We start from the raw sequence: 6,838 nt of genomic DNA, 5'->3' as shown, positions 1-6,838 counted from the left end.
TACTGTAGAGAAACGTGCAACGCAGTTTTAGAATTGTTGTCAGTACCATTAAGGTTCCATCTAAATTTTGTCTTTTGTCCTGCAGTGTTTTACTTTAGTACATGTTTGGTCAGAAAAGTTTGACTGACTAGCTCTGAGTTCTAAACAATGGAGAAGAAATCCTGGTGCAGCACAGTATTGACAAGTGTGTAAACTTGCTTTGATCCAAAATACTGAAAATATTAAAATGCAGTTTTATAGGCAAATAAAATACAAGATTGGAACTTAAGACCCCTTAATTTGACAAGATCATTTTCTACCCTACCTTACCTTCCACTCCTAAAATTTCCAAAAAATGATGGATGGAATGTTTTGCTTCAACAGAGGTTGTAGTTAAGTAATCGTAGAATCATAATCATAATTATAGAATGGCCTGGTTTGGAAAGGACCACAATGATCATCTAGTTTCACCCCCCCCCGCTACGTGCAGGGTCACCAGACCAGGCTGCCCAAAGCCACATCCAGCCTGGCCTTGAATGCCTCCAGGGATGGGGCATCCACAGCCTCCTTGGGCAACCTGTTCCACTGCATCACCACCCTCTGAGTGAAAAATTTCCTCCTAATATCTAACCTAAACCTCCTCTGTCTCAGTTTAAAACCACTCCCCCTTGTCCCATCACTCTCCACCCATGTAAACAGTTGTTGTAAAGTATAAATAGTCACGATGAGTGTATTTCAAGAGCTGTTTAGTAGCCAGTCACTTACTGGAATACTGATTACTTACAAATATCAAGAGAAGTCTCAGCATGTGGTACCAAATTTATACATATTGGATCACCCTACAGTACAAATTTATTGTAGGGCAAGCATTACTACAGCATGGCATTTCTATCATGTTACAAGAGTGCTTGCTGCAGTGTTTGTGGTACTTTTCTATTAGCTATCCTTTTTTACACTATGTACAGCAGGACAAAAGATGTTTGATTCAGCATGAAGTCAAAAGTAGCCTGGTGAGCTACCTGCTCCAGTATCAAATCCTCTAGGACCAAGTCAATCCTCACATATTTTACGTACACTTGAAGTGGCATGGTGAGTTTGTATGAACTCAGGATTTTGCATAATGCATCTGCAATGCTTTTAATCCTATACTAGTAGGCTTCCTAGAATGAGATTGACTGCCTTGTGAAACTATGGCCTTATGGCTTGTTTCTATGAATCAATCAGAGGAAAAGCATCTTCAGAAATCAGCCACAGGATAGTATTTTAAATTAAAGCACCTAAATAGCAATTTCAGCAGAACTGTATGAAGTTTATTAGAAAGAATGCTTCTGAGCTTATGTACTGAGAAAGTAAACAGGGATATTTTAAAGTGAATTTTCATTCTCACAACAGGATGTGCCACGTGCAAAGACCATTTTTTAATCACAGGGCATGGAAGTTCTTTGGTATGCTGGAAACTGGTTGTACAGTCATATTATAGATCCTTAAAAATATGACAGTTTTCTAATGGGAATCTGAAATTAGTATCTTATGTCCATATTTCAGTTTCTAAATATGTTTTCATATATGTAGTTTGAATCAACAGCTCCCATTAAGTGCATTAGAAACTGTCAGGAGTGTGTCACTTTTGAAAATACGACGTCTATCTCACTATTTTACTGCTAGTCTTCCAAATAGGATGATAGAAAATCTGTCTGATTTGAATAATGCATTCTAAAGTTTTTAAGATAACAAGAGCTAAATTTATCTGGACTGGGATTAAACATAGATATTAGACCCCAGTGCCTGCTCTCTACCTCTGGTAGCAGTGTAAATGCTGTATTTAAAACTTACAAAGCAAGTTTTCAGTCTTGTATTTGTGAAGAAAATAATACTAAAATCATGATTTAGGTATGACTGGTTGAGGGTGTTTTATTTCCTAACCTAAATAAGAAATGAGAGCTGCAACCAACACTTAGAAAAAGAACTCTGAACAGACAAAAGAAGTCACAGATGGCTTCTTTCACACACAGAGACACACATAGCAGGGCTGCAGAGAAGTCCTACACCTGCTTTTCTGTAGGGAAATGGATTCCTGCGGTCACCGTGTTGTTCCAGAGAGGAGGCACCCCTGGGGCTTGTCTGAGAGGAGATAACAGCTTACGCCAAGCTTGTGAACCAGTGAAGCTACTGGGAGCCCGTATCATGCTGTACCTGAGTCCATAGGCTACTTCAAAGGCTAGGAGAAGATGCTTCCAAAATCATAGCATCATTTAGGTTGCAAAAGGCTCTTAAGCTCAAATCCCGCTGTCACGTCTCCCTGCCAAGTACAACATTAACACACATTCCTCAGTACAACATCCACATATCTCTTAAATACCTCCAGGCAGCCCATTCCAGTGCCTAGCCACCTTTTCTATGATAAAATCCTTGCTGATATCCAATCTAAGCCTCCCTTAGTGCAACTTTTGATGGTTTTGTTGTGTCCTATCACTTGTAACCTCAGAAAAAAGACACCTTCATCGCAACCTCATTTCAGGTAGTTGTGGAGAGCAGTGTGAGCTGTGGAGAGCCTCCTTTTCTCAAAAATATATGAATAATACAACTAGGATTTGTCAGACAAGTCTTTTAGGAACTCTCTGGGAATTCTCTAACCTTATTGTAGAAGAAGAAAGAGTACAGGGAAGCTTCTGGGTTCTTGCAGCATGGGAACTTACAGGATTACATGAAGATCTGAAAATAACCAGAAGCCCCAATGAGTGTTCATGGTTACCATGAGCAAGAATTAATCTTCAACCTTCAGGTGGTGCTTAGAAGATGAACTTCTCCACCTAAATACAAAAAATTCCTAAGTGACCGTGTTTGAAGACCTGGAAGTCTTAATATATGATTTGAGTTCTGATCAAATTGGCATGACAGATTGTACAGTTGTGCAGAAAACTATAATGCTAATGGGGTAAAACCTGTTGCAGAAGGACAGATAAGGAAATAAGCAAAGATTTAACTTTGTCATGAACTGCAGGTAGACATCTTCTGCTACAGAACTCTGGACAAAGAATAAATGAAGTATGTATGGGTTTTACCATGGTGGGAACCTATTACAGATTAGCAAGCCAAAAGTTGTAATTAATTGGTGGCAAGTAGTCAAGTGGTTCAGAGCAACCATTTAATAGTAACAGCGATTATTAATTAGGTTTATTTGTTGAGAACAAGAACAGTAGGACACAGGCTACCCTTTGATGAAAACACTTTGATATAGAAGAGGAAAGCATCTTAAAGGAAGCTTCTACAAGATAGATCTTTAGCCAACAGTGAGGAACTGGTTGAAAGTGGGAGGTTAGGAGAACACTTGGGAAAGAGAACCTTGAAAGTAGGAATCCAAGATCTTTAGCAAAAAAAAAAAAAAAAGCAGAAATTGGAGACAAGCTGCCAGTTCTTAAATATTTTACATACTCAAATGTGGGCTGTTTCATTGTATAGGAAAGATAGAGAGTGTACAAAGAGACAACGCTGGTTAAATCATGATTCTTCCCAAAAAAGAAAGAGCAAGTGCCGAAAAGATCAAATCAGCAAGGATGAAATAAAAACACATCGCATAAGTATATACATACAAAAATGAGAGGCCAGAACATACATAAACAACAACAACAACGAGATAATGAACTAAGAACATCGAGGAATAGTACGTGTCTACTTATCTACATCAGCAGTAACAGAAATCTCAAGGAAAGCATTAGCTCACTGAGCAATACAGAAGAAAGTGACCAAGAGATCTAACAGTTAACGCCTTTTTTTCATCAGTTTCTACTACCACAGTTGATTGAGTCAGATGGTGGCACAGTGCTGTAGTTTATGGATAAGTATTCAGCCTAAAATTAGAAAGAATGGATCAGAAAATACTTTAAATTGTGGATTCTCAAATAGTGTATGCCTGAGAAATTTTGATCTAGGATATTTAAAGTTATCTTTGACAAGTTGTGAAAAGTAATGAAAGATTGAAATGGAAAAACTCTGTATTTACACTCACAAAACATAAGAAAAAAGATAAATCAGGGAATTCTAAACCAATCAGCCTAATGCATTTTGGGGTAAAAACACTGGAATAAGAAACCCATAAGAACAAGAAAGAACAAAAGTAACAGCCAAATCATACCAGTAAAGCAAACCATACCAAAATAATTTAATTTCTTACTATATCGGGTTAATTGTTCTTACAGATGAAGAAGCAGTCAAAGTTTTCCATGTTGACTTTAATGTTTTTGATAATCCTGTCAGGAAATTCTAATAAATAACCTACAGAATTATGGCCTAGATCAAACTACTGTAATGCAAAACTGTACTAATAGAGTTGTTATTGATTGTTCTCTGCCCAAGTGGGTGAGTGGAGAGTGCATTGACTGGGGTTTTGCAGGAGCTGGCATGGCTCACTATTCCAAAAAACACCTGACTAGTTAAAGAGAAAATACAAATTTGCAGGCAACACAAAATTGAACAGATTTTAACCATGTTTAGTCAGGTTTATAATTTTAAGAGTGCTTGTAAATTATAGAAGTAACCTGCAGGAAAAAAAGGATATAATCCAATAGGGAGAAGTGTAAACTGCTACCTATGGACAAAAGTCATCATAGTATGGAGAACAATGATGTGCTCAGATGATTGTTCTACAAAGAAGGATGTGAGACTCCTGATTCATTATCCACATACAATGGCGTCGCGAAACAAAAACCACCACTACCAAAAAGCACCAACAAAAGAAAAAACAAAAACCACACGATACTGAGATAGATCAGGAATACAATCTACAAGACACATGAAATAACCCCATCTTACGTGGCACTAAAGACTCTTCAGCTGGATACCGTGTACAGTTCTGGGCACTTAGCAAAGTCATACGTCAATTAGCAAGTGTCTAGAGGACACTAAAGAACAAGTAGGTGTAGAAAACATGGTCTGAAAGAAATGAGGAATACAGTTTGGAGAGATTTGTTTTGAGAAAGATACACGTCATAAGATTTCAAACAGATCAATGGGCAGTATTTGGAAGAAGGTAGTACTCCAAGTTCTCTGTCCACTTTTACAAGGTGAGACATAAATGGTCTTGATTTTCAGCAAGAAAGAGTCAAATTGGGCGTCAGGGAGAACTTCTGAACGTTGGAGATGTTGAAATAAAATTATAAGGTTGTAGAGTTTGTTTAAAATCAAGCTGACAAGTTTTAAAGAGCAGTTGAGGAATGACAAAGATATAAATAATTTTGCATTGGACTGGAGTGATGGACTGCATGACCCTGAGAGCCCTTTCAGCCTAAGTGTTCCTTGTTTTCTCTGCAACTTAATTAGTGCTATGAGATTTCAGCCTGGTAAAGCAGAGCGCCAGTTTCTGTCCTAATTATTCCAGTTGTTGAAATTGCTTTGGAATATATATATATATATTTTTTTTTTTTTTAATTTTTTTTTTTTCCACATGAAAACTCCTTGCTCAGATGTTTTTTAGCTGTGACAAGTCAGTCATAATATTTATTTTCAGTATCCTTCTATAGATGAAGGATTAGGACATCCTGGTGAGGCCATAAATTAAGTCCTATAAGCAGTAGCACGAGCATGTGTTCCTACAGAAGGTGACTGTCTTGTAACTAGCTTGAGCTAGAAGCCTAATAACACGCAGGCATGGAGCACAGATTGCCTTCTCAAATGACTGAACGAATCATTTCACTAATCCATTCATGGCAGGAGGGTAAGAGGCTGATGTGTCACTTTGCTACCGTTTCCTTGAAAAGCAGCTGGAACTCCTCGTATTTGAAGTGAGCCATTGTCACTTACAGTCTGTTCAGAGAATTCCTGTTCTTAGGCCTTATTACTTTCCTATTTCCAGTTCAATGTCTGAATTTGCATAAAATACTTATGACTACTTTCGGCACCTTTTGCATATGAAGATTGAGCACAGTAGCTGAAACAGAATCAATTGTTCATTCGCCAGTGAGTATCTGGAAAGTGCCAGGATGTGTGTTTGATGTTCTAAAAAGAGCCAGTGCGGCATGCTGTCACACACTGACCCATTCTGATCCCTCACTGTGCACAGGCTGCTACAGAGTAATTAGCTATTCCCAAAGGTGCAGCACAACTTATTGTGCATGTCTGATGGCCGTCATTCTCCTTGATTCACTTCTTCTTATCTGTGGAACATACTACACTGTGCTTATGACAATGACTGCCATTTTTACCACTCCTCGTGATAAATTTCCCAAAACTAGTTTTCCCAGGAATAACTGTTTCTCACTTGTTTCTCTAATGGTACACCTGCCGTTCTAGGAACTCCTCCTTTGGATTACACATCAGGAAGGAAGGTCCAAGCTGCATCCCTCCCTGCATCCCTCCCAGCGACTCAGCAGCTGAGCTACACTCTTTCTATCATGTGGCATATAAAAAGGGGACATGGATACAGCTCCCAATCATCATAAGAGCTGTCTCTAGCCATGAGAACCAAAACCTGTAGACTCTACCTACAGATGCAGCAAGTTGCTTTCTGAATCAATCTAAACTTGATTGTTTTCTGTAGAAACAGAAAGAAATTTAGAAGTAGAAGTATAAACATTTTCAGCATCATCTTCAGATATACAAGGGCTGCTGCAGAAGTAATGCCTCCTATTTTATTATGTTGGCCCACAACATTGGAGGCAGATGTTGAAGGTACGGCAGCAGTGATTGAACCTCCCCACCAGTATTTCATTACATGTTGGTGCTGTGTGACAGATGGCAGCAGAGGGGCAGTCTGACACAATGGTGTCTGACATGGAAGTGAGCATAAAGCAAAGGTTTGAATTCCTCTATGCAGAAATATTGTCGCCCACTGAAGGTTTGTGGAGATGAAAGAGTGACTGTGAGC

The sequence above is a fragment of the Lagopus muta genome, chromosome 1 (assembly GCF_023343835.1).
Source record: "Lagopus muta isolate bLagMut1 chromosome 1, bLagMut1 primary, whole genome shotgun sequence".
Lineage (NCBI taxonomy): Eukaryota > Metazoa > Chordata > Aves > Galliformes > Phasianidae > Lagopus > Lagopus muta.
This window is presented reverse-complemented; position numbering follows the sequence as displayed.